This window comes from Salmo trutta, chromosome 11 (genome assembly GCF_901001165.1).
Source record: "Salmo trutta chromosome 11, fSalTru1.1, whole genome shotgun sequence".
In the NCBI taxonomy this organism is placed as follows: Eukaryota; Metazoa; Chordata; class Actinopteri; order Salmoniformes; family Salmonidae; genus Salmo; species Salmo trutta.
In genome coordinates, this window is record NC_042967.1 from 18832352 (window position 1) to 18855494 (window position 23143).

The window sequence follows — 23143 nt, forward strand, 5'->3', positions numbered from 1 at the left end:
GTATACTGTAAATAACGTCTATCAATAGACCTACTAAATGAAAAATGTGTAGTGAATCACAATTACTCTGGAAAACAAGGAACGCATTTACTCAATTCAACTAAAAGGATTTATTAGTCACAAAATAACTAAAACACAAACCATTCCAATGTACATTAAATACATGACACATTATAGACTACACAGAGTAAATGACTATCAACTAAATAATTTACGTGGTTACACGCTTCTTCAGTTCAGAATAGTCTGTAAGAGACAAAACGATGTGTTTGACACACACAGGAGCTTGCTAACAACTTCTCAAAGTATGACTGAATTCACTGCCCTTTCAACCAAATTCAAGCAAAACTCAGCCACAACCAGAGTTAACATTTCTCTGCATTTCGTTAGTTAAAACAATAGGCAGGAACAACACAATCAGATTTGAATGTAATCAACTCAGTTTGAATGTTATGACCAGACAACAGGGATGTGCCTGGTAACATTGAATTTAGTCGATTCAAGTTTTGTCAGTCGTTATACCTCTCTTGGTGTCAGTGACCACAGGATTCCTTCGGAACGTCTCGTCTCCGGAAGATGTGGCTCTCTTCTGTGAGAAGGTGTGCTTCTTTTCTGTGAGAAGGTGTGGCTCTCTTCTGTGAGAAGGTGTGGTTCTTTTCTGTGAGAAGGTGTGGCTCTCATCTGTGAGATGCATATACACTCAGTGGACAGTTTATTAGGTACACCTATCTAGTACCGGGTCGGACCCCCCTTTTCCTCCAGAACAGCTAACGTCAACTATCTCACTTATGTACATCGCGCTGGTCCGTACAATTAACCTTATTTTAGCGTCCAAAAAATGTAATACTTCCAGATCAACTGTAATATAAATACCATTGTAAAGCACAATTTCTCCGCTTTCCAACAAAATCAATGACGAGACCTTCACGATGCCAATCTCTGCATGATTCAGGAAGGCAATGAGCTCCGTCGGGTCTTTTTAAAAATGGCGGGTGGGGAAGCTAAACCTATTGCGTGATAGTGAGAAGGAGAGACCTCACTTCCTTTGGCAATGTTAACATATGTTTCCCATGCCAATAAAGCCCCTAGAATTGAATTGAGATGTTGTGTGGTGAAACTGCTTTTTTCACTCGATCTGTCCAACTTATAACCTTATCGCCTCTAAAATGAAAATAAAACACTATAAAGAGGTTATATAATGTGTCATTGCATACCTATTTGAATCGGGTTTTTAGGGCGGTGCTAAAGAGATCTTCAGAAGTAAACAGCGGCTTTTGAGAGTCATGATAGCTTACTGTGATGACGCAAAAAATGACAAGGTATCCCCCCTTTCTCTGTCCCTGTCCCTTTCTTGTTTTTAAACGGTGAGAGAAGTGCTACACCTGGTGGAGAGAGGCTGTAAGACAGAATTAGTTGCTTTATGCGTGCTGTACATTACGCCATGACACGTCACGATGTAACGTACAGCGTCGGTGGGGTCAGTTTTTTCAACTTTTCTCCAATACTATAGAGTCATTACCATATCAATCAACGCCTGAATAGAAACGTAGTTCACACCCCAGATGTTGATGTCAACACAGTCGCAACAGTCCCATTAGTTTTCTTTGCAGCCTCGTTTGAATGTACACATTTGTACGGAATGGGGTTAGCGTATGTTACAAGTACGCTATGGCTTTCAAATGTCAATCAAGTGGTTTTAAAGGGCCTATCGTGTGCTAGGAAAACATTCCCCACACCATTGCACCACCGCCACCAGCCTGTACCGTTGACAGGATGGGGCAATGGACTCATGCTGTTTATGCCAAATCCTGACACTGTCATCAGCATGACGCAACGTGAACTGGAATTCGTCGGACTAGGCAATGTTTTTCCACTCCTCCATTGTCCAGTGTTGGTGATGGCGTGCACACTGAAGTCGCTTCTTATTGTTTTTCACTAATTGGAGTGGAACCTGGTGTGGTCGTCTGCTGCAATGGATCATCCATGACAAGGACCGACAAGTTGTGCATTCTGAGATACTGTCCGCACACTACTGTTGTAATGCGCCATTATCTGCCTGTTTGTGGGCCTCATGTTAGCTTGCACGATTCCTGCCAATCTCTTTCGACCTTTCTCATCAACAAGCTGTTTTCGCTCACAGGACTTCCGCTGACTGGATGTTTTTAGTTTGTCACACAGTTGGCCGGCCGCTACTGAGATACTGGAAACGGCACCTGGCACTGACGATCATACCACGCTCAAAGTCGTTTAGGTAGCTTGTTTTGTCCATTCTAACGTTCAGTTGAACAGTAACTGAATGCCTCAATGCCTGTCTGCCTGCTTTATATAGCAACCCATGACCACCTGACTCACTTATCTGTAGGAACAAATTATTTTCAGGAACAAGGTGGTCCACCTAATAAACTGGCCACTGAGTGTATATGGACATCCATCTAAACAATGTGTTGAGTTCTCATGCTGGGCATCGGTGCCTTCTAATTTGTTTTCACTAGTGATTTAATTTACTCCGGCGACTGCCAAAATTGACAGAACTACATCCAGAATTAGAATCCCTTTCAATTGAATAGGATCTCTATGGTCCTAATAGTAAAGATTTGTCGTTTAACTTTTCAAATGTATTTGCCTACCTGTTAATGTGGCATAAACAACAACCAGCCATGTTTTCATCTTATTGTCAAATAATTACTTCAAAAGGCTCATGCATAGGCTAACTGCACACCTTACTCAGGGACGGCGTAACAACAGGTGGTGCAATAAAAATTATATATTTTTAAGCCTCATATAGATATCATTAATTCCAACATGGTAGGCTATTTGTTAGTCAACTTGTCTATAATTAGATACATGCAGCTTCTCTTCTGTCATGACTTGATGTTCTAGAGTGTAACAAATTTGATACATTTTGTTAGTCAACTTGTCTATAATTAGATATATGCAGCTTCCCGATAGTATATCAGTTCATCATGAATACATATTTTATGTGGTTGAAAATGAAATACTGTCAGCTGTTATGTTGCTGAAAGAAATTGCACGTTTAGTGTACACAACAGGTCACGGAGCATGTATTTGCATCCTCTGAAGAAGCTAAAATAAATAAATATTTCTTCAGTCCTTTTCCCAAGACAAAATTAACATTTGGTCTATACTTCTTGCTGTGAGGAACACTTAATTCTGCAGGAGTTAATATTATAAGGCTACATGTGAGGCCTACAGTCAGTGTCCAGACTTCAGTTAATATTATAATAGGCTACATGTGAGGCCTACAGTCAGTGTCCAGACGTCAGTTAATATTATAATAGACTACATGTGAGGCCTACAGTCAGTGTCCAGACTTCAGTTAATATTATAAAAGGATACATGTGAGGCCTACAGTCAGTGTCCAGACTACAGTTAATTTTATAATAGACTACATGTGAGGCTTACAGTCAGTGTCCAGACTTCAGTTAATATTATAAAAGGATACATGTGAGGCCTACAGTCAGTGTCCAGACTTCAGTTAATATTATAAAAGGATAAATGTGAGGCCTACAGTCAGTGTCCAGACTACAGTTAATATTATAATAGACTACATGTGAGGCCTACAGTCAGTGTCCAGACTTCAGTTAATATTATAAAAGGATACATGTGAGGCCTACAGTCAGTGTCCAGACTACAGTTAATATTATAATAGGCTACATGTGAGGGCTACAGTCAGTGACCAGACTTCAGTTAATATTATAATAGGCTACATGTGAGGCCTACAGTCAGTGTCCAGACTTCAGTAAATATTATAAAAGGATACATGTGAGGCCTCCAGTCAGTGTCCAGACTTCAGTTAATATTATAATAGGCTACATGTGAGGCCTGCAGTTAGTGTCCAGACTACAGTTAATATTATAAAAGGCGACATGTGAGGCCTGCCCTATCACCCTGTAAGATCCTACACCTGTATACATCACTATCCCCAACACACCCACCACCCCATGCCTCTACTTGACCCTAACAGATCCTATACCTGTATACAGCACTATCCCCAACAAACCCACCACTCCATGCCTCTACTTGACCCTAACAGATCCTACACCTGCATACAGCACTATCCCCAACAAACCCACCACCCCATGCCTCTACTTGACCCTAACAGATCCTACACCTGTATACAGCACTATCACCAACACACCCACCACCCCATCCCACTACTTGACCCTAACATATCCTACACCTGTATACATCACTATCCCCAACACACCCACCACCCCATGCCTCTACTTGACCCTAACAGATCCTACACCTGTATACAGCACTATCCCCAACACCCCATCCCTCTACTTGACCCTAACAGATCCTACACCTGTATACAGCACTATCCCCAACAAACCCACCACCCCATCCTTCTACTTGACCCTAACAGATCCTACACCTGTATACAGCACTATCCCCAACACATCCACCACTCCATCCCTCTACTTGACCCTATCAGATCCTACACCTGTATACAGCACTATCACCAACACACCCACCACCCCATCCCACTACTTGACCCTAACAGATCCTACACCTGTATACAGCACTATCCCCAACAAACCCACCACCCCATCCCACTACTTGTCCCTGTCAGATCCTACACCTGTATACAGCACTATCACCAACACATCCACCACCCCATCCCTCTACTTGACCCTAACAGATCCTACACCTGTATACAGCACAATCCCCAACACACCCACCACCCCATCCCTCTACTTGACCCTAACATATCCTACACCTGTATACAGCACTATCCCCAACACATCCACCACTCCATCCCTCTACTTGACCCTATCAGATCCTACACCTGTATACAGCACTATCACCAACACATCCACCACCCCATCCCTCTACTTGACCCTATCATAAGCTACATCAGGCCGTCGGCCTGGGAGGATGGAACACCTTCTCTCAAAACCCCCTGCAGATCTTCTGCACTAAAATCTCTCACACTGCTCCTGCTACCACACAGTATCTTCTGGGATTTCCGCTCCATCAGTGCAGTAGAATTAATGACCATGACAATAAATGCAAGAAATCTAAAACATATCCTCTCTGGATCTCTGTCTTCAGTCCTACTCACTGGGGGGCTCCCAGTTGAATCACTCACCCTTGGGCTATCATATACTTTCCTCACTGCCTCAGCATAGGAAACCTTCTGCAAAACCCCAAAATAGCTGACATAACCTAACCTGACAGGTAAGAACTCTCTATTAAAGCTCAACAAGACATACTGGGTATTCTCAGTCTCAGGCACCGGGTCTACTTCTCACCAACCGAGGATGTAAAAAACACCAGAAATATTGTTTTTCAGATCTTCACTCAACGCCACCCCACTGATCACGCCTTTGAGAGGCACCCTGCTCCGTAGAACAAAGCACACCACAGGTCGAGCCATGAGATGTGTGATGTGGAGCATCCTCTACCTCTGGATGCACACAAAGTCTAAATAATTCCACTTCTCGAAAATGTGACATATGTAGCAGTTCCCAGTTTGTTTTATGCCCAGCTTGATGCAACATATGGGTTGGCCAAAGAGCAGAGATCCACTTTTTCTCTAAATCTCATCCATACCCGTCCAAAATCATCTCTGGTATGATCAGGGTCAAGGCTGGAAGTCTTTACTATACATGCCGCTGCAGTCACTTCATCCTGGCTAGGCTTCATTTCAGAGCAAACATTACTGGCTACCGACTCCACCTTGAATTTCTAAACAGAGCTAGCAGAATGACCCTCAAAAGAGCAAATAGATTTGTTTTTAAATTGACTTGACTTGTATGCAGCAGACAAAGGTTTTTGCTTAGTGACGTTACCTCGGTTTCGCATCATCGCACTTCCACAATGCCTTGTGGAACATAACTAGCCTATTGGTAGACAGGAAGCCACAATCAGGAAATAAGTAGGAATTGTATTACAGTTTTTCTCAATTGCTAAAACACTAAAACCCATTGGAAGAACAAAGTTCTCAGTTGCCTGGGCTCATTTAGCTAATTATGCAGTCTGTTGTCAATACCTTAAACCATTTCACATGGTAAAACACAATTTGCAGATCTCACTTAGACTTTTCAGCAAAACTCTAAACACATTCTCATTCTCAAAACACATTCTGCACTCTAATGCACATGTCGTCCATACTGGTAAACACAAGTGGCAACAATCAACTACAAATTGAGAAGACACGTCATTGATTGAACACAACCACTTAAAATTGATTTAACCTGTTTCAAATGATGCGACACAATATAAGCCAGTTCAGAGAGCAAACAGGTTGTTGAAGGTGGGAAGGAGAAAGTCTGAGAATGGATAGAGGAAACAATGTGAGAGGATGAGGACGAGTGCGTATGCGAGGTGGGCGATGAGGAGGAGGAGGGCAAGAAAGAGGAGGACGAAGAGGAAGACAAAGACAAAGAGTGGAAATATCTGATGAAATTCGAGCAACAGTTATAGACCATGTTCTTGTCCATGGACTGACAATGAGGGAAGCAGGACTTAGAGTGCAACCCAATTTAAGACGATTTTCTGTGTCCACCATAGTAAGGACATTCAGAGAAGAGAACAGGTACAGTATACTACTGTATTTTTGTAATTGCAAATTTACTGTACTACACTATATGCAGCTGTTTCAATAGACATTTGTAATGTTAATCACTGTATGTATTGTACTGCATGTGTCAGGGATTTCTTCGTCTTCTGACGATATTGCAAAATCGTCGTCGGAAAAGGTGGACCAATACGCAGCAGGTTCGTGAATGCTCATCTTGATTTTTATTCACTACAAAAATGAACATACAAAAATAACAAAATACGAAAACGAACAACTAACAGTCTGTCAAAGCATAGTGCTTTACACAGAACAATCACCCACGAATCACAAACACACCCTAATATATGGGACTCTCAATCAAAGGCAGATAGACAACACCTGCCTTCAACTGAGAGTCCCAACCCCAATCAGCCCAACATAGAAACACACTCACCAGACTACACATAGAAATACATAAACATAGAACATCAACCCAAAACCCCGGAAATACTAAATCAAACCCCCCTTAGAACAAACACACCACCCTGAACCACATAAAACAAATACCCCCTGCCACGCCCTGACCAAACTACAAAACAATTAACCTTATATACTGGCCAGGACGTGACAGCATGAATATGTTTTGTAACTGCACAACTACTTTTTGTAGAATTGCAAGGCTGCCACATGCAGGTGGAAGGACAGCTATATTCACTCGGGAGCAAGAGGCCGCTATAGTTGGCATGGTCCTTCAAGATAATGCAATAGGACTCAGAGAAATCCAGGAACGAGTGATACAAGACAACACACACTTCCAGGGAATCGACAGTGTGAGCATTTCCACAATTGACCGTGTCCTCCATCGTAACAGGATGCGAATGAAACAAGTATACAGAGTACCTTTTGAGCGCAACTCACCAAGGGTGAAAGAACTGCGAGCTCAGTATGTGCAAGTAAGTGTACATTCAGAAACATTTACTGTAATCCAGATTGTCTACAGTACTAACACATACTATGTGAATGACATTACTCTTCAGTACATACAATGTATGTGAATCAGAAGTGCATACAGTAGGCCTAATTGTACTCTATAGTATAGCACTGTCTCTTTACGACTTACAAAATCCTACATACAGTATATTGTATTTCTACACAGACAATATTTGACTTGGAATCCTTGGACAGACCCCATGAGTTCATCTTTGTCGATGAAGCAGGCTTCAATCTAACAAAGAGGAGAAGGAGAGGCCGAAACATGATTGGACAGCGGGCCGTTGTTGAAGTCCCTGGACAACGAGGTGGCAATGTCACAATCTGTGCTGCTATCAGCAACCATGGTGTTCTACATCACCATGTTACACTCGGGCCATATAACACCTAGCACCTTCTAACATTTATTGCCAATCTAAGAGATATTTTATTTATTTGAGAGGCAGGTTCAAGAGCAGCAGGGTCAAGAGCTAAATGAGAATCCCATTCCCACCTATGTGATAGTGTGGAACAATGTCAGTTTCCACCGAGCTGCTCAGGTAAGGGAATGGTTTAACATCAATGGGCAGTATATGAACTTGTACCTCCCTCCATACTCGCCTTTCCTGAATCCGATTGAGGAGTTTTTCTCCTCTTGGAGATGGAAAGTGTATGATAGACAACCCTACACCAGAGTAAATCTGCTGCAAGCCATGGATTTAGCCTGTGGTGATATAGGTGAGGAATCATGTCAGGGCTGGATACGGCACACAAGAGGCTTCTTCCCCCGTTGCCTCAGGAGGGACAATATTGCTTGTGATGTCGACGAAGTGCTCTGGCCTGACCGAGCTCAAAGACAAGAAGAAGCACATTGATCACATGTTTACTCCTTTTTTTTGTCCCTTTTAGTATTGTATACTGTAGTACAGTGCATTGTAGGCTGTATACTGTACAATGGACAAATTGTATGGCCCTGAACATTGTGCTTTCCATTTATTAACAGTACTGACTGCTCAATAGATTTTGACTGGTTGCAGGTTCATATCAACAAAGAAGAAGAATTACAGTATCACAGAGACAAAGGACAAGTTTGTGAGATGCAGGGTACAGTACTGTATAAATAGGGGTACAAGGAGGAGGAAGAACAAAAAACAAAATTGCAAAGAGCAAAGCAGAGTAGTAATTTCTGATCAATTTTGAGCTACTATGATAGAACATGTTTTCGTTCATCAAAAGACAATGACGGAAAATATGAATATTGTTTTAGATTAAAAATGTACTTCTCCCTGAGAATTGTATGTTTTGAACAATGTGTTTTCTATTTTTTGGTGTATATCATTTTGATCACTTTTTTTATGATTTGAGAGCAGTGTTTGATTTTGAACACAGGTAAACTGTTTTGAGGCAAATGTTTCATTTAGCGAGAGGAGTCAGAGGTTATGTAAATAGTGCTTGAAGATGAGGTTTTGTGTTTAATGTTTTCAGGAAATGGAGCAAGGTTTCAGAAATTGTGTTTTAGCAATTGAGAAAAACTGTAATATGCTCATACAAACATGTAAACGAGTGTGTTTGTGTGTGTTTGGTATTATAACAGCAAAATTATACATTGTTAAATGTATTCTGTTGAGTCTACTGTGCTAACTTCATGTTGTGTCTGATAATGTGTGAAACATAACTACTGGGATACAGGAAGCCACCATCAGGAAATAAGTAGGACTTTTATTAATATGCTAATACAAACAAATAAAACATGAGTGTGCATGTGGGTTTGAGAGAGAGAGAGAGAGAGATAGACAGAGAGACAGAGAGACAGAGACAGAGAGCGAGAGAGAGAGAGAGAATGAAGGAGGAAGTTGTGTGCACTGTAGTCTGCTGTATGTGTTACAGTATGTTGTCATGGTGATGTTAAAACACTTTCTCACAAATCCAGTGAAGATTCTCCGCACATGACAAGTCATTCCATGCATTCGGAAGGCTCTGATCTGTGCGTATCTCAACACAGTGCTCCTCACCATTTATTACTTTGCCACCACCATTATCAGGCTGTGGATCATACCAGTACCTACAGGGTTAAAAACAGTCAGATATCATGGTTAATACCAGTACCTACAGGGTTAAAAACAGTCAGATATCATGGTTAATACCAGTACCTACAGGGTTAAAAACAGTCAGATATCATGGTTAATACCAGTACCTACAGGGTTAACAACAGTCAGATATCATGGTTAATACCAGTACCTACAGGGTTAAAAACAGTCAGATATCATGGTTAATACCAGTACCTACAGGGTTAACAACAGTCAGATATCATGGTTAATACCAGTACCTACAGGGTTAACAACAGTCAGATATCATGGTTAATACCAGTACCTACAGGGTTAAAAACAGTCAGATATCATGGTTAATACCAGTACCTACAGGGTTAAAAACAGTCAGATATCATGGTTAATACCAGTACCTACAGGGTTAACAACAGTCAGATATCATGTTTAATACCAGTACCTACAGGGTTAATAACGATCAGACGTTACAGTTAGAACATCATAATCCTAAATAATAATCCTAAAAAAATTTCAGAGTTAATTGTCTTGACAGGTATCATCAGTAACCTGCATAGAAAAAGGTTGAATGGAGCCTTATTGACAGATTAGTTATCATCTCTCACCTTGTGGTCAGTGGGGTGTCATCCACCCATTTCCAGGTCCCCTCATTAACAGAGTCAGTCAGACCAATCCAGACTCTCTTCTCGAGGTTGAAGAGAAATGTCTGTTGTTGAGAAAGATACATATATATTCATATCATTGATCATATCTACCCGTCTCTCTGTCTCTCTCTCTCTCTCTCTCACCTGTTCCATATTGCTGTTTATGATCACCAGGTCTGCTCCTCTCTTCACACAGTCCTCTCTGCTCTTCTCCCAGGTTTTAGTCTCAGTAGACAGGAAGTACCAACTGGATTCAAACTTCTGCCAGCCTTCAGGACAGGTTTGTTACAGAAGATGAAAACATGAATTTCCTTCAACTTATCACCCTGGATACTTAAGAAAGAATACAGACACACTATAAAGTTTGTGGGATGAATGATAATTTATTAGTGTAGGTTTACTCACTGCAATTGGTAACCATCCTGCTAAGAAAATCTCTCTCAGTCTGTAGCTTGTCTTTCTCTTTAGTCAGGTTGTTGTAACTGGACTGTAGCTGGTCTCTCTCTTTAGTCAGGTTGTTGTTCCTGGTCTGTAGCTGGTCTCTCTCTTCAGTCAGGTTGTTGTAACTGGTCTGTAACTGGTCTCTCTCTTTAGTCAGGGTGTTGTTACTGGTCTGTAGCTGTTCTCTCTCTGCAGATGAGTTCTTTGAGACGTTGCTGTCTGCAACAACAATAAAGAAGAAGTTGCTCACTGAAATAGATCACATCATAACTACTAAATCTGAATCATAAGAACTATTTAAACAGTGAACAAAAATATAAATGCAACATGTGTTGGTCCCATGTTTCATGAGATGAATTAAAAGATCCCAGAAATGTTCCATATGCACAAAAAGCATATTTATCTCAAATGTGTTTACATCCCTGTTAGTCAGCATTTACCCTTTGCCAAGATAATCCATCCACCTGACAGGTGTGGCATATCAAGAAGCTGATTAAACAGCATGATCATTACACAGGTGCACCTTGTGCTGGAGACAATAAAAGGCAACTTTAAAATGTGCAGTTTTGCCACAGATGTCTCAAGTTTTGAGTGAACGTGCAACTGGCATGCTAACTGCAGGAATGTCCACCAGAGCCGTTGCCAGTTAACCCTTTCACGCGTGAGTTCCAAATATCTCTAACGGTCGCCCCAGCGTGAGTTTTTTTATGCACGTGATGTTCGAACGTTCTCTCCATTCCAGGATGTGATTGTTACATAAACAACAACACTGAATGGCTCAGAGTGGGAGTGAGAGGTTACCGTGATTGACTGCCTAAACGCGCAATTTGTATCAATAAATCACTATCAGAAAATGTTTTGTGTGGTATTATTGATATATTTACTATTTTATTTACGTTTTTCAATTACCCGTGATAAATCATGCGTTCCGATTTTTGCATAAATTGTAAAGGGCACATAGTATGTGTGTAAAATAATGTTTTGAAGGTTGTACTGATTATGATGAGCTAAGCTAATTCCAGCTTTGTGTATGGAGCCATGTTTGTTGACATACAATGCATTCTGGGTTTCACTTGATCGTCTGTCGGATCAAAGATGCTATAACAAAATGAGGTGAGTAAGAGTTCACTCATTTTTTGAGAACTTCAGGAAGTGAATGTGGGATGTGAATGATGGTAGACCACACCCCTTCAACAACTCTTGTCTTCTCTTATTATCTTCGGTTTCTATGAGGAGAAAAAAGCATGGGTGCGCGCTGAAAATAATCGTCGGATTACTTTCGATTTCTAGAAAGTGTTTTACTCAATTATTTTGATCAACGGTGAGCTCACCCGTGATGTGATTAATTGTACTTAGTGATTGCTATTAGCTAATTCATAGTGTAGTTTATGTCAGCTGATAGTTAGAAAATATGACCGCTTGTGTTGCGTCAATCTTTCCTCAGCGCTAGGACAAATGTAGCCTACATTTTTCCGGTTAGGATGATTGTGTTATGCTATAGATACTTCTGTGAATATCTGAACATTGCATCCAAAAATAAACTGCTCACATTCTGGACATAACCTTGTAAGGACTGTGTTTGTGTAAATAGTTTCTGAAAAAAGTGTGGCCAGCTCAAATGTTGATTGTTGCGTCATTCGAAACTGGCCGTTCTAAATGAGTGTTCTAAATGAGTGTTCTAATCACACGGGGTGTGATCATACGCTTCAGGGACCACTGTAGAACAATCACACCCCGTGTGATTGTACGTGTGAAAGGGTTAAATGAATGTTAATTTCTCTACCATAAGCTGCCTCCAATGTTTTAGAGAATTTGGCAGTACGTCCAACTGGCCTCACAAACGCAAACCACATGTAACCACGCACGCCCATGACCTCCACATCTGGCTTCTTCACCTGTGGGATCGTCTGAGTGTTGGGCGGGTGCTGAGGAGTATTTATGTTTGTAATAAAGTCCTTTTGTGGGGAAAAACTCATTGTGATTGGCTGGGCATGGCTCCCCAGTGGTTTGAATCTGGCTGCCAAGTGGGTGGACCTATGACCTCCAAGGCCCACCCACGGCTGAACCTCTGCCAGTCATGTGACATCCATAGATTAGGGACTAATGAACTCATTTCAATTGACTGATATGAACTGTAACTCAGTAAAATCTTAGAAATGTTTGCATGTTGCGTTTATATTGCTGTTTAGTATAGATATACTGTAGACTTACACTGGACCGACAGGCCTATGACCCCAGACAGTAGGAGAACACACAGCAGCCCCAGACACACTGCAGCAACTCCAGAGGGTCTCTTCCACCACTGAAAAGGTACTGAATCACAAATGTTTAAAGATCTTTGGTAATGTGTTTTACTGTATCATCCAGGACTGGGACAAATAAAGCTTTAGTACTACAGGGTAATCTCATGTGTTTAATGTTTTGTGTGTGTAACTTATTTGCGTGTGTGTGTGTGAGTGCGTGTGTGTGTCCCCATGTGTGTGTGTTACCTGAGTGCTGGTCTCCTGGTCCATTATTAGGAGCAGTGTCGGCTGTCTCTTCTCTCTTGGTGCAGGTCTCACTGTCTCTCAGGGTGTCTGCACTGACGTAGATATCCACAATCCTCTCCTCCATCTCACCTCTGTCAAACTTGACCTTCTTGGTCATATCTGGCTCAGCATAGATGACCTCAGACATCTCCAACAACTTACTGTGTTTTCTGTCCATATTCAGGTTCTGGTACTATCGTTGACCCTCTGTCTGTGTCTGTCTATTTCTGTCTCTGCTCTGAGTGTGAGACTAACTGTTTAAGATGCCATCCCCAGAATAAAAGGAAAATGTAAAAAGAGGAAGATGATGAAATAGTAACATGGTGGTTGAGGTTGAGACATTTTATTCTTCTTTAAATCTTGACACACAGGGTGCTGATAAGTAGGCATTACATTAATATGTTCATACAAAAAAATAAAGTGAGTGAGTGTGTGTTTGTGTGTGTGGTTTGCTGTTGTGGCAGTGGCGTAGCTCAGTTTATAGCTAATCTCCACATTTTGCCATGAGGCTGAGAGAAAATGTTGCTGTTTTAGAGCTCAGGGATTCTTGAAAGACGGGACAATTACAACTTTCTTTCCACAAACATTTGTCTTAATATTAACCACCTTGCGGGGGCTGTGGGGGTGTGTGCTACGCCAGTGTGTTGTGGTCGCAAAATGGTCTGTTTTCATTGTTAAATCTAATCTGTTGAGTCTGCTGTACTGACTTCACTGACTTCATGTTGTGAATCATACTGGTACACGGGAAGCTACAAACAGGAAATAAGTAGTAAACATGTTCATATGCAAATAGAAACCATGCAATGTGTGGATGTCTATGTGTCCCCCCATTTCCAGGTCTCCTCTTCTTCATGTCAGTCAGGCCAATCCAGCCTCTCTTGTTAAGGTTGAAGAGAAATGTCTGTTGTTGACAAAGATGTTGTTAACTGAAATGGTCTATATGTGTAAAATAAAATACATTACTGACCAAGGAATGTTAGATCAGAACTTTATCCCCCTCTCTGTCTCTGACACCTGTTGCTGTTAATGATCAGCAGAGGCCTCATTTATCAACCACAGATAGAAACACATCTGTGTGTAAACCATGCGCAGCATCATTTCCACGCAAAGTCTGAGATTTATATGAACATTTGCTTGAATTGATGCACAGCATGATCATCCATAGGAACAGTGAGTGCCAAGTGGTGGAATAAGGGAACTGCTTGCAATTGTGAAAGTAATCATTTAATTTGATTTCCATTGTAAATTAATGCAGCAGATCTTGACAGGATGTGTGTAATCAAATCAAATCTAATTTTATTGGTCACATACATATATTTAGCAGTTGTTGTTGCAGGAGTAGTGAAATGCTTGTGTTCGTAGCTCCAACAGTGCAAAGATGTCACATCCTGACCAGTATTAGGGATTATTTGTAATTGTAGTTTGGTCAGGACGTGGTAGAGGGTATTTGTTTTATGTGGTCCGGGGATTGTGTGTATTGTAGAGGGGTGTTTTATTTATGTGTTCCAAGGTTTGGGTGTATGTTCTGGTTATTGGTATTCTAGGGTTTTATGGTTTGTGTATTTCTTTGTTGTCTGTGTGGCTCTCGATCAGGAACAGCTGTACTTTGTTGTTCCTGATTGAGAGTCATATATAAGGAGCTTGTTTTCACCTGGGGTTTTGTGGGTAGTTGATTCTGCTTATTGTTATAGCCTGCGAAACTGTCTTTCTGTCGTGTTTCTTTGTTTCTTTCTTTGTTGTTTTTTCGTGTTTAACAAATTCATGATGAGCACGCAACCCGCTGCGCCTTGGTCATCTCTACATTACAACAGCCGTGACAAAACACTGCAATAATGGAATTAGAGATGCCTGATGTTGCTCTGTTAAAAATGTGCCGCATGCTGCATTTTACAAAAAATTATTTAGAGACAAATGGAACTTTTTTCCAGAAAGTACAGATTGGCTCATCAGATATCTTTTCCCAAAAGTAACTGTATAGAATTTTTGAGGATACAAGACCTACCTAAGAAAGGCAAAAACATGCCATTCTGGTGCACATCGAGGGGTTTTTAGCAATGGGGACTTTTGAGTGGGAGCTTGCCAATTGGCATCTCACATCCCTCGATGAGCCAATGCTTTGGAGGCAATCATCAGCAAAACGAACTGTAACATACAATATCCTTACACCATCACAAACATGTGAAATCAAGAGGGGTTTCTATCCCATCAATGGATTCCCAAATACAAACTGAGCATAGACGGCACCCACATCCCATTCACCATCCCAAAACCAGTTCAACTATGTGAACAGAAAAGGCTTCCACTCTTAAAGTGCAGGTGATAGGTTATATGATAACAAAAACACTGCTGAGTGTGGTTTCAAGGTGGCCCGTTGGAACCACGACTCATCCATTCTGTAGAACAGCAATGTTGGTCTATATACCTACAGGAAGGAGCTGTTGAGGATGGATGGCTTATTGGTGAGTGTTGACTACTCATTTCAAGTAGATGTGCCATTGCTAAAGCAACTTGAATTGTCCTAATGGTCCTCTCTTAGTTGTATATTCTCACAGGATTTAAAGGGATGATTTTAACCATAAATAGTAAATTAGGGACATTAAAGGGATGATTTTTACCATATATAGTTAATTAGGGGTGTTTTGTAAGCGGAATAGCCAAAGTCCTGCACAAGCACTGAGGCTGAGAACAAATGGTATTCATCAAAGGTCATCTCCTACTGGTGTGCGTTCATCCCCCACCGGATGAAACAGGGCTTACACTATGATGGGCTAAGTAGTATATAATAATAATAAATTGATAAATGAGGCCTCAATGCTGTTCTTCTGTTCATTCAGTCCTTTCTGCTGTCTCTCCAGTTTTTTGTCTTGGTCGAGATGTAGTACCAGCCCTCAAAATCATCTCTCTCCCTCTGTAGCTGGTCTCTCTCTTTAGTCAAGTTGTAGTAGCTTGCCTGTAGGTGGTCTCTCTCCTCAGTCAGGTTGTTGTAACTGGTCTGTAAGTGGTCTCTCTATTTAGTCAGTTTGTTGTAACAGGTCTGTAGCTGTTGTCTGTCTTTAGTCTACTTGTTGATCTGTAGCTGGTCTCTCTCTTCAGTCAGGGTGTTGTAACTGGTCTGTAGCTAGCCTCTCTCTTCAGTGAGGTTGTTATAACTGGTCTGTAGCTGGTCTCTCTCTTTGGTCAGGTTGTCGTAGCTGGTCTGTAGTTGGTCTGTTTCCTCAGTAAGTGTGTTGTAACTATTATGTAACTGGCCATTCTGCAGATGTATTGTGGAGCTGATCTCACCGTTCCACCAGGGTCTCTGCACTGATGTAGATATCCACAATCCTCTCCTCCATCTCAACCTCTGTCAAACCGTATTGGTCATATCCGGCTTGGTATAGATGGACTCAGACATGTTCAACAATGTTTGTTGACTCTAGCTACAGTGCCTTAAAGCAGGGTTTCCCGAACTCAATCCTGGGCCCCCCTTAGTGAACATTTAGTATTTTACCCTAGCACTACACAGCTGATTCAAATAACCAACTCATCATCAAGCTTTTATTATTAGAATCAGCTGTGTAGTGCTAGGGCAAAAAACTAAACGTTCACCCAGGGAAGGTCCCCCAGTACAGAATGTCTGAGTCTGAAGCTGACTGCTTTTGACCCTGATGTAGGTTGGGATTTGTGGAACAGAAACATGTCCTGGCTGGTTATACAGTAACATGTCCTGGCTGGTTATACAGTAACATGCCCTAGCTGGTTATACAGTAACATGTCCTGGCTGGTTATAGAGTAACATGTCCTGGCTGGTTATACCGTAACATGTCCTGGCTGGTTATACCGTAACATGTCCTGGCTGGTTATACAGTAACATGTCCTGGCTGGTTATACAGTAACATGTCCTGGCTGGTTATACAGTAACATGTCCTGGCTGGTTATACAGTAGCATGTCCTGGCTGGTTAAACAGTAACATGTCCTGGCTGGTTATACAGTAACGTGTCCTGGCTGGTTATACAGTAACATGTCCTGGCTGGTTATACAGTAACATGTCCTGGCTGGTTATACAGTAACATGTCCTGGCTGGTTATAGTTGGGACACTTTCTTCTTCTTTTCACCTTGTTATCTGATTCCTGAGGAACTTCCTGGTCTACTGGGGGAAGTTCCACCGACATTCTGTGAAGCAACACAAACATAGACACAGACACATGCAGACACACACACGATAACATAGGCACTATACACACACGTACACATGGATTTTGTGTTGAAGATATGTGGTAGTAGAGTAGGGGCCTGAGGGCACACACTTAATGTGTTGTGAAATCTGTTGTGAATGTCTTGTAATGTTGTTAAAATGGTATAACTCCCATAATTTTGCTAGACCCAGGAAGAGTAGCTGCTGCCTTGACAGGAACTAATGGGGATCCATAATAAATACAAATACATAGACCAGACACACACACCCTCTTATATGGTCTCTTACTACTCTAAATCACTGATTAACATATTGGCTGTATACATCTTAATAATGTCGCTGGATGCTTTAATAAATAACTCATATCCAGACCTGGGTTTAAAAACTATCTATAAAATACTTTGAGCATTTGGGACAATACTGTTGGTTCCATTAAACCAGGCAAGGTCAACCAAGCACAGCTAAAGTATGTGGGTCATATTCATTAGGCACGAAACAGAAGAAAGCAAACTGAAACAGGGAGGGACTAACTGTACCTGTCCAATAAGAATAACATGTTTTCATTTGCGGTTGTAAAACATTTTACTATGGTGTTCCCTAATGAATATGTGGCCCAGGTCTGCTAATAACCACACACCACTGACAGACAGGCAGACAGGAAGCTGTTATTAAAAGAAGTCAGTGGTATGGCCTAAAATGTGTTGGCACAGCAACGCATGCTGAAATCAGCTGAACTCATCTGAAATTACAATACAATTGGTGCTCCAGCAATAACTTCCCTAAACTTACTGTGTCCCAAGTGGAACCCTATTTCCCACATAGTGATGGACCCTGGTCGAAAGTAGTGCACTATACAGAGAATATGGTGCCATTTGAGACGTGCCCTTAGACCGTCGTGAGACAGGTTAGTTTTACCCTACTGATGATGTGTTGTTGCAATAGTAATCCACATTCTATGTAGGCCTTATGTACTGTATCTGTCCTGAAAACACAAGCCACTTTTCATCAATGGATATAAGGTCACCACAAGTACCACAACAGGACATCTAAAAAGGAAAATGCTTCATTTTAAACTTCAAATTCATCATTTTATTTAATCATGAAACATATATAATCTGTTACATTTCTGAATTGGTTAAAATTAGGTGAAGGTTAGGGTTAAGTCAGGGTCAGTTTGAGGTTTTGTCTATAATTTGCTTGTCAATGTGATGCTGGTCAGAAAAGTCCCTCATGCTGGGTATAATACCTACTTTTATAAGTGTTTGTCTCCCCCTACTGGCTGTTTTCTACAAGCTCAGTTTCTTCCTTCTATTACTGTGACCTTAACCCATATAGATAGAGGACTCATCTTTATATCTGTGTCATTACAGCGTATGTGACAATGTGGGTAGCGCCATTGAGGCTACAACCCATAGGAAAACCAAGCCAGTTAACAACTTTGACTACTTTAAAATGGTGGAAGCATGGAGGAAGCCCAGGTTTCTTTCTCGGTGGAGAGGAAGTAGAAATTGGAATCAAAGTATTAAGTATCTGCTCCGTTGAAGAGCAAAGGTGAACACACTGAGAAACTTAGTAACAAAGCTTTGCCTGATGATGGCCTCTCTCTTCAGTCAATCAGGTTGTTGTAACTGGTCTGTAACAGAGGAGGAACTTAGCTACTGTACACAGATAACATTTTAATTTGGAGCTTGTTGTGATTGTCTGATATAGTGTAATGACTAGATAAGAAAACACTCACAGACTAGTCTCAGGGAGATGTTGAGAGTGACTTGTAGAACACACAGCATCCCAAAGCTCACAGCAACCATCCTGTAGAGTGTTCTCCCTGAATCCTCAGGTCCTGAGGAGATACACACTGATGGGAGAACACACACACACACATACCCACACACACACAAACACATACATGCGTCCACACGTATAAGAGGGAGGGGGTTTGACAAAATCAGCCACAATAGGACCGTTTCTTACAGCTGTGTTATAATATAAAGTCTACCAATCCATTCTTAAAGATGATGACTTATAAATGCCTCATGAACTTAGTTAAACAGCCGTAGTCCATCAGAACCCAAAATACACGTTTTTTTTATTCCATTGTTTGTCAGCAATGATATTGTAAACAAACTATGTATATCCTTAAAACACGGTTAAAATTATAATGTTGATGTGATGGATGATCAGTCGTGTGTCTGTTTGTGTGTGTGTGTGTGTGTGTGTATGTGAGCAATCTGCCTGAAGTGCAGTGATTTTGTTTTATCACAGAGGTGCGTCAGTCTCTGTGATAGATTTATAGGTTCTTACCTGAATGATGGGTCTCAGTCTTCACTTTCCTCTTTGCTCTCTTCTCATTTTCTTCAATAATCTTGTATAATTCAATAACCTGGTTGTTGATGTGGTCATCCATCTTAACTAACTGTATGATTACCTTTCTAACTGACTCCTAATGGTAATATCTACTGTATGATTACCTTTCTAACTGACTCCTAATGGTAATATCTACTGTATGATTACCTTTCTAACTGACTCCTAATGGTAATATCTACTGTATGATTACCTTTCTAACTGACTCCTAATGGTAATATCTACTGTATGATTACCTTTCTATCTGACTCCTAATGGTAATATCTACTGTATGATTACCTTTCTAACTGACTCCTAATGGTAATATCTACTGTATGACTACCTTTCTAACTGACTCCTAATGGTAATATCTACTGTATGATTACCTTTCTAACTGACTCCTAATGGTAATATCTACTGTATGATTACCTTTCTAACTGACTCCTAATGGTAATATCTACTGTATGATTACCTTTCTAACTGACTCCTAATGGTAATATCTACTGTATGATTACCTTTCTAACTGACCCCTAATGGTAATATCTACTGTATGATTACCTTTCTATCTGACTCCTAATGGTAATATCTACTGTATGATTACCTTTCTAACTGACCCCTAATGGTAATATCAACTCTATGATTCTTCATGTACTGACAAGTAGCTATGTAGTTGGTCTAATGTGCTTCTCCACCAGGTACCTCTCTGATATCTGTCTTTGGTCCACTAGTTGATAGAATGTCTTAAATATCCAATCACATTCAAGCAGGAAGTTATACTTTGCAAGGTTATACTGTTTGTGGCATCGTTCATAAGGAAGTCATGTGATGGCTTGCACTCAATGGCCATCAAGTCATTAGTGTGAAGAGATATTAATCATTTTCCTGATTCATAAGCATATAAACCTCTCTCTCTCTCTCGCTCTCTCTGTCTCTCTCTCTCTCTCTGTCTCTCTCTCTCTCTCTGTCTCTCTCTCTCTCTCTGTCTCTCTCTCTCTCTCTGTCTCTCTCTCTCTGTCTCTCTCTCGCTCTCTCTCTCGCTCTCTCTCTCGCTCTCTCTCTCTCGCTCACCTGTTCCTCTCTGCTGTTTATGATCACCAGGTCTGATCCTCTCTCCAGACAGTCCTGTCTGCTGTAAGCTCAGGTTTTCCTCTCAGTCGACAGGAAGTAACATCTGAATCCCAACAGCCTCCATCCTTCAGGACACCTCAACACGGTCCTCATCGTTGGGACTGCAATGTCCCTCTCTTCCACCACTGTTCTAGTACCTACATACAACACAGTGTCCACCATGTTGGTTGTTAAATATTCTCATCTGGATCACGTTCAAATAATATCTCCTTTCTCTGGAAGTATGCATTTGTCTAGTACTTCCCACAAATCTAAAAGCATTGGGTTGGTGTAGGTATAGGCACTAGAGTGAATTCCCATGTACCAGTCATTTCCATTCAAATCCATGAAGGAAAGTGAACAAGTGCACACACCTGGAGAAAGTAGAGATTATTGTGACAAGTTTCCTTCAGGACAGGTTTTCCTGACTTTCAGACAACTGTTTAGCTCTGTTGGAGAAATCCTCTTTACGTCACACAACAAATTCTAACGCGGTATTTAACTGTTGGTACACTTCACCCCAATGAACTAGTGTGAGGAATATGGTGGAAACTCCATCCAGCCATATTTGCACCAATCCAATGCACACTTCTGGAGAAGGGTAGAGAATCAGAATGCAGTCAGTGTCTAAGTGTAAACCGCAAGTGCACACTTAACTTCTATGGGCTACATGGGACGCTAGTGTCCCACCCCCGGTACACACTATCAACAGCCAGTGAAATATCAAGGGCGCCAAATTTGAAAACTACTAAATGTCATAATTCAAATTTCTCAAACATACAACTATCTTACACCCTTTGAAAGATAAACATCTCCTTAATCTAACCACGTTGTCCAATTTCAAAAAGGCTTTACGGCGAAAGCATAAAGTTAGATTATGTTAGGACAGTACATTGATAAAACATTACATACAGCCATTTTCAATGCAAGGACAGGCGTCACCAAAAGCAGAAAACCAGCTAAAATTATGCACTAACCATTGACACTCTTCATCAGACGACACTCCTAGGACATTATGTTAGACAATGCATGCATTTTTTGTTCTATCAAGTTCATATTGATATCCAAAAACAGCATTTTACAATGGCGGTGATGTTCAGAAAATATTTTCCCTCCAATGCTGTCGGTGAATCAGAGCTACAATTTACAAAATTACTATTCAAAAACATTGATAAAATATAATATTGTCATTCAAAGAATTATAGATTAACATCTCGTGAATGCAACCGCTTTGCCAGATTTAAAAATAACTTTACTGGGAAATCACACTTTGCAATAAACGAGGTACTATGCTCTGAAAAATAAGCTAGGCGATACAGACTAGCGCCATCTTGGAATCATCTAAAATCAAATATAGTATTGTAAATATTCACTTACCTTTGATTATCTTCATCAGAAGGCACTACCAGGAATCCCAGGTTGTTTTGTTGTTGTTTTGTTCGAAAAAGCTCATAATTTATGTCCAAATAGCTCCTTCTTGTTAGCGCATTCCGAAGGCTACTCAAAATGTACGAAGCACGCGGAACATGTCGCCACAAAAGTACAATTTTTTTTTTAAATTTACGTTCGTTCAAACATGTCAAACGTTGTATAGCATAAATCCTTAGGGCCTTTTTCAATCAGAACTTCAATAATATTCAAGGCGGACGATTGCATTGTCTTATAAAACGTTTCGGAACAAAAGAGTCCACACATGCACGCGCGCCATAGTAGTAATGGCCATCCGCCTGTGACCTAGTTTCCAGCCTTCTCGTTCGGTCAGTTTTTACCGGAGAAGACTCAAACCACTTTGTAAAGACTGTTGACATCTAGTGGAAGCCTTAGGAAGTGCTAAATGAATCCTAACTCACTGTGTGTTTCATAGGCAAAGGCTTGAAAGTGATTCCACACGTCAGATTTCCACTTCCTGTTAGGATTTGTCTCAGGGTTTTGACTGCCATATGAGTTCTGTTATACTCACAGACACCATTCAAACAGTTTCAGAAACAGAGTGTTTTCTATCCAAATACTAATAATATGCATATCCTAGCTTCTGAGTTTGAGTAGGAGGCAGTTTAATATGGGCACGTATTTCATCTGAAAGTGACAATACTGCCCCCTATCCATAAAAAGTAGAAAGACGGTAAGAGAAGAGGAATGGAGTCCTAGTAACTGACTTAACTTCTATGGGCTATGTGAGATGCTAGCGTCCCCCCTACGGTTCACACTATTCAACAGCCAGTGAAAAATCAGAGCTCCAAATTCGAAAACAACAAAATGTCATAATCCAAATTTCTCAAACATACAACTATTTTACACCATTTTATAGATAAACATCTCCTTAATCCAACCACATTGTCCGATTTTAAA

At 40.9% G+C, this 23143-nt stretch overlaps 3 long non-coding RNA genes across 4 annotated transcripts; all 3 read right to left on the bottom strand.

Annotated features, from left to right (window-relative positions):
- Positions 1-9197: 9197 nt before the first annotated feature.
- LOC115202388 (uncharacterized) lies at positions 9198-10327 on the bottom strand. The gene is made up of 2 exons (XR_003879959.1): positions 10164-10327; positions 9198-9560 (listed from the first exon to the last, which is right to left on the bottom strand). It is a non-coding gene; the product is annotated as an uncharacterized LOC115202388 (long non-coding RNA).
- A 93-nt stretch (positions 10328-10420) lies between these two features.
- On the bottom strand, positions 10421-10699 carry LOC115202386 (uncharacterized). The gene is made up of 2 exons (XR_003879957.1): positions 10608-10699; positions 10421-10471 (listed from the first exon to the last, which is right to left on the bottom strand). It is a non-coding gene; the product is annotated as an uncharacterized LOC115202386 (long non-coding RNA).
- A 7714-nt stretch (positions 10700-18413) lies between these two features.
- LOC115202385 (uncharacterized) lies at positions 18414-21495 on the bottom strand. Of its 2 annotated transcripts, XR_003879956.1 has the most exons (3): positions 20756-21495; positions 19086-19202; positions 18414-18980 (listed from the first exon to the last, which is right to left on the bottom strand). It is a non-coding gene; the product is annotated as an uncharacterized LOC115202385 (long non-coding RNA). The 2 variants fall into 2 exon arrangements; XR_003879955.1 differs by lacking the exon at positions 20756-21495 and having other exon boundaries at positions 19086-19830.
- Positions 21496-23143: the final 1648 nt, after the last annotated feature.